Source organism: Orbicella franksi, chromosome 15 (genome assembly GCF_964199315.1).
Source record: "Orbicella franksi chromosome 15, jaOrbFran1.1, whole genome shotgun sequence".
NCBI classification, from domain to species: domain Eukaryota; kingdom Metazoa; phylum Cnidaria; class Anthozoa; order Scleractinia; family Merulinidae; genus Orbicella; species Orbicella franksi.
The window spans coordinates 972,037-978,173 of NC_138159.1; the positions used below are offsets into that span (position 1 = coordinate 972,037).

A 6,137-nucleotide genomic window follows, 5' to 3' on the forward strand; every position below is an offset into this window, starting at 1 on the left:
AAAAATTATGAATTTATGAACGAATGAAATAGATAAAGAAAAGTCAACAGTTAGCAATAAACAACTTTTAAACGACTGACATATAACCCACTCGATATGATTCAGTTGCGTTCGAGAAAGCACCGTCAAAGTTTAACATTTCGTGTTTCATTATTCCTGAACAAGACTACACTGTCGATCAAAAGCGAATGGTGATTTGTTCGTGAAAGTTTAACCATAAACCCATTATCCTTAAATAACTGAAAGTCAAAGTACACGAGATTTTAGACAGCACGATTTAAGACAAAGGTCTTTATTTGCACACAGCACGTAAGGTTTCGTACAGAACTAGACAATATGAATACTGCAAGGTTTGACATAAAATTACTGTTTTTATACTAAACCGTTAGACTTGGTAGTTTAAATTATCGTTACATGCAAACATCCAAAACATGCACATAGTGCATCTCCCTTCTAAGGGTTTTTAGTTTCAAGACTACATAGATAAGCAAGCAACTAAAGTAATAAATCCGCATAAAAAATTAGGTAAAATAAGACATCTGAAGCCCATTGTATCCGGGCAGTTTTTCCTTTTCCCCGACTAAGTGATAATGTAAAAAATATGAATTAACCTACGTTTTCTCCCATTTCTTACCCTGTAAAACCATCCTACTTAGTAATTTTCAAAATACGAACGCAAACACTTTGGGCTCGCACGCCTGATTAATTAAAAATCCCAGTCGCATATGCCAAAACAAAAGGGACATAGGTCAGTTAAGCCGGCGAAGCCTGAAACGTCAGAAACTACTTGATTTGATGCTTCGATTTGAAAACATGCTATGAATAATTATTAAACATACCCGCTCATGTTATGAAAAGATGAAAACAAAAAGATTTCTTGCAGTTTTGAGCCAAAAGGTCTACACTGTAAGCATTTAGACTTCTTCGAAGCCCTTGATTTTCTCTCAAATGTGCATCAATTAGGTAAAAATAATATCGGCTGAAGCGTCTCTAAGCTTCTCTAAAAAATTCCATTTATCCCAGTAATTGAACAACTGTTAGAAGAAACGAAAGAAAATTACTAGTTCCTAAAGTTTCAGCGCCTTTGATCGGGGTATAAGTCATGTGAAATCACAGTTCAATGTTCGTCGAAGTCCTCACTACTTTTTGCCTGCTGGATATACCTTGGCAATTTTCGATTTAACTGGAATATTAACTGTATCCAGACTTGGCGTTTGACCTCGCGTATCAAAGTCGATGGTCACTCCAGGTCGGAATATCAGACAATGCGTGGAACCACCAAAGTGAAACATGCCGAGCTGGTCACCTTTCTTCACTTTATCCCCCTCTTTAACAGTGATTTCGTTGGAGGAAACTTCAACCATACCGATTGATACGAAGCACATCAAGCCAATATCAGGATTGTCAGCTTTGATGTAGATAATACCTCGGGCAGCTACCTGGGCCAGGTATCCTTGTGACTTCACAGTGTTGGGTATTGAGGGGTCGTCCTTGATGTTATGGGTTGCAGAGTAATAGGAACCATCAACAAGTTCTGTTTTGTAAATGGTACCCGACACGGGGCTGTGCCATCGGTGATAGCTGAGGGCGCTTAGGAACGCTTGGTAGACTGTTCCACCATGAAATTGCTTGGCCAGGTCACTCATGTTCAGGATGAAATCCAAGGAGTAGCGTTGGTGCTTTATCCAAAAGTAGTCCGTGTTTCGTACGGCTCTGGATATTCTGTACGGCGCCGACTCACAGGCATTGGCAACAATGGAATCATCATCTGGAGATTCTACTGGACGAATTCCAGGGCGAAACTCTCTGGTGAAAAAATCATCCCACGATTTGAATCCATAATGTTCTTCATGTGGGTTGCATTGGAACCATTTGACGAAGTTTGGCATTGCTTCCATTGCGTCCTCACCGAGCCAACCATGTCGAGGATCATCATTCAAAACATAGCGAGATTGGGGACTGGTTAGAAACTCTCCCCAGTAGTTGAGAATATTCTTGAACAACCTGTTGACTTTGTCGTTCAGGAAAGCAGCAAATCCAGCATTCGTAGCCATCGGCCAGTTCAACATGGCACTGATGGGGATGGCAACCAAACCACTTTTTTTGAACTTTGGAGCTATAGTCATGATGTGGTCGAGTAGTATAATCATCAATTGCCAGGACGGAACCTTTTTGTGCGGATCACCAGGAAGCTTGTACTGTTGCCAGAACATTTGATGGAAGAACATGTTGATCTCTGGGTCGGAGAGAATAGCATTCTTCAGATCTTCGACCGGTTGATGGAGATTGAGCTCTTTATCTGTAGCGTTGGTAACTGCAGGTTTAATTTCACTCATGGCTGTTTTTTCATCTTCAGCTGCTGGATGAAGAGCCAGTAACAACTGATATTTATCGTTGGATTTAGCTTTGACTTCTGTGATCAAATCGCCTAACCAGTTGTCAATAACATTCTGATCGGAAGGAAGCCATTCACCGACACAATAAGGTTTGAAGCTCATGATTGTGTTGCGTGTGGTTCGCTGCTCGTTTTGCTATTAAATGGGACGCTACTATCAAGTTTGTCTGCTTTTAATCGCAGTTTTGACTATTCTACGCATGTGCAATTGACGTTGTCAGTAATGCGCGTACGTGCAGTTATTTTGTTTGTTTTCGTGATTTTTTTTGGCTAAATCTTCTTTTGTCTTATTTGATAACCTATCTGTCCGGATGAAAGGCCTATTTCACACCGTTACCAGTATCAGGTAATTAAGGGCTGGCCTGTATTGAGTTTGCCCTGGAGGGTGGAGCCTGCTTGCAGAAGTCTCCAATTTCCTTCGTTCCGCGTGCAGCAAAGAAAATAGGACAGGAGTCCTTTTTTCGCTAACTTTCGATTGCAATGGATTGTTTCTCGCTTGCTTCTCGCGGCTGTTATGTAAGTGACTAGGTACACCGAGACAGGTCCTCTTTGTCTACTGACTGAATATCCATGATGTGTGACCTTGCACTATAATACAATATATTTTTAACCACACCCCATGATGAATTTTCAGCGACAAGAGAGACGAGTCTTTGTTTGGATTATTCAGATTGTTGCAGGATTTAGCCGAAACTGTTTGTTTTAGCCAAAAGGACTAAAAGGTCTTTAAGCTAAAACAAACACATAACTCTTAAGGACGGTGCTCAAAATTGCTCGGTCGTCTGCTCAAGCTATTGTCATACTAGGTTCTTGGTGATGGCTGATCCATTGTATTTGGCATAATTTGTCAGGCTTGCCTAACTACGCTCAATGGTTGGAGCGTCGCAGCGCTGATCAGAAGTTTAATAAAGTTTCGGTTCCCGTCTGGGGCTCAGAAATATTTCTAATATAACATAGTCCCAAGAACATCTTATCAGTTACTCTAGTCAACGCAATACTAGCCAGGAGTTTTAGCTGTTGGGTTAGCAAAAACAAAAAGGCTTTGATACCGTAGCCTAAGTATACCAAAATTATCATATTTTACGGGTTCTTTCAGTTGACAGTGATTGACGATGCTGTGACGGAAAATGGACCAATCAGATACGCTCTGACAAGGACTTTTGTCTTCCAGGCGAAGGCGCTGTTTGGAATGTGATGTTTTCAGCGAGAATCAGTGTTTGGAGACAATATTTCGATGCTTCATGACTTTGATTCTTAACCAAACTAATGTGGGAAAACAGAATAAAAATAAGCTTCGTAATAGTACCGTGTTTAGTTAAAAATTATGAATTTATGAACGAATGAAATAGATAAAGAAAAGTCAACAGTTAGCAATAAACAACTTTTAAACGACTGACATATAACCCACTCGATATGATTCAGTTGCGTTCGAGAAAGCACCGTCAAAGTTTAACATGTCGTGTTTCATTATTCCTGAACAAGACTACACTGCCGATCAAAAGCGAATGATGATTTGTGCGTGAACGTTTAACCATAAACCCATTATCTTCAAATAACTGAAAGTCAAAGTACACGAGATTTTAGACAGCACGATTTAAGACAAAGATCTTTATTTGCACACAGCACGTAAGGTTTCGTACAGAACTAGACTGGCAATATGAATACTGCAAGGTTTGACATAAAATTACTGTTTTTATACTAAACCGTTAGACTTGGTAGTTTAAATCATCGTTACATGCAAACATCCAAAACAGGCACATAGTGCATCTCTCTTTTAAGGGTTTTTAGTTTCAAGACTACATAGACAAGTAAACAACTCAGTAAAGTAATAAATCCGCATGACAAATTAGGTAAAATAAGACATCTGAAGCCTATTGTATCCGGGCAGTTTTTCTTTTCCCCGACTAAGTGATAATGAGACAAATATGAATTAACCTACGTTTTCTCCCATTTCTTACCCTGTAAAACCATCCTATTTAGTAATTTTCAAAATACGAACGCAAACACTTTGGGCTCGCACGCCTGATTAATTAAAAATCCCACAGTCGCATATGCCAAAACAAAAGGGACATAGGTCAGTTAAGCCGGCGAAGCCTGAAACGTCAGAAACTACTTGATTTGATGCTTCGATTTGAAAACATGCTATGAATAATTATTAAACATACCCGCTTATGTTACGAAAAGATGAAAATAAAAAGATTTCTTGTAGTTTTGAGCCAAAGGTCTACACTGTAAGCATTTAGACTTCTTCGAAGCCCTTGATTTTCTCTCAAATGTGCATCAATTAGATAAAAATAATATCGGCTGAAGTGTCTCAAGTCACTCTCACAGCTTCGCTAAAAAATTCCATTTTTTCCAGTAACTGAGTCTGTCCTGGAGTGTGGAGCCTGCTTGCAGAAGTTTCCAATTTCCTTCGTTTCGCGTGCAGCAAAGAAAATAGGACAGGAGTCATTTTTTCGCTAACTTTCGATTGTAATGGATTGTTTCTCGCTCGCTTCTCGCGGCTGTTGTGTAAGTGACGCGGTACACTGAGACAGATCCTCTTTGTCCGCCATGTTTGTTTTCCACAAACCAGTACTTAGTCTCGCTCGGCCAAATTTCTTAACTGGGGTTAACTGGGGTGATCATAGAAACTTGGTTCCAGGCCTCGCTGCTTGCCCGCCGCCCCGGTAAATTTGTTATAACATTTATAAATCAGTAACTTCTTGCTTAGTATTATTGTTATTGTTATAGTTACCAACATATCAATTCATATTGTTATAGTTATTTCAAGTCTTTCCAGCTAGTTTTTCTGAGAAAAAGCTAAATATTTACTTGGGCGTATTCCAAAGGGAGCCCAAGTTTAAAATTGCCCGTCATTTTTGTTTGCGTTCAGTCACAAATCGCCGTCTGGTCTCTAAAGCGCATGCGTCACCTGTGCATGCGTACAGCACATGGAATTTACAGAAGTTGTCGTCGTGAAAAGTTAGCACGGATTCCATGATTTCTGGGGCGATGAAATGATATACAAACGAACACACCGTTCGAGGTAGACCAACACTAAAGGACATTAAGCGTTTTCGGAACGCGTCGGTCTCCAAGCCTTACGAGAGACCAATTTACGAGCGAACATTTTGAGTGAATTTATCAAGAATCATGTTATACCAAACGAGCCATCAACCGGGGTTATCAACCCTTCAACTTGATAAAAAGCATCTTCATAAGCGTCATCTATGATCGTGAACCAATTAGAATCCCAGCACGAACTCAAGAACGTCTGAGCGACAAGAGCAGAAAGGTTAAAAAATTTGTTTACGAATGTATCTGTTCGAGTACACCTAAGTAAAACGCGCCGAGAAACTTCGTTAAGTATAATAAAGATAAAATCTCCAACTAAACGATATTTTCTCGTTATTTTCTTGTAACAGAGCTATGTGTCTTTACAAGAGTGAAACCCATGTAGCGAATTATTGTACGTTTAAGCTGAAAGAAACTAATGTACATGTACGTTGACCCTAGCAAAACAATTCTTGGCTTGCACCGTCACGCAATCCTGACGCAATAAAAAATTTATTCGACAACCATTTAGTGGATTAAATCAAGAAATTGTGATGTTATAGGAGTTTAATACACTTCGCTAATTTTTAATTCTGTGCGTTTTCCCAAGTTCAGATATTCGTCGAAATATTTCGCACAAATTTACAGAGACGAGTACCTCCGCGGTACGCCAACATTGCGGCCGGAAAATAGTGTAAACATCTAG

General features: G+C 39.7%; 1 pseudogene; it reads right to left on the minus strand.

Moving 5' to 3' along the window:
* Positions 1-276: 276 nt before the first annotated feature.
* LOC145470167 (uncharacterized) lies at positions 277-2,996 on the minus strand (annotated as a pseudogene).
* Positions 2,997-6,137: the final 3,141 nt, after the last annotated feature.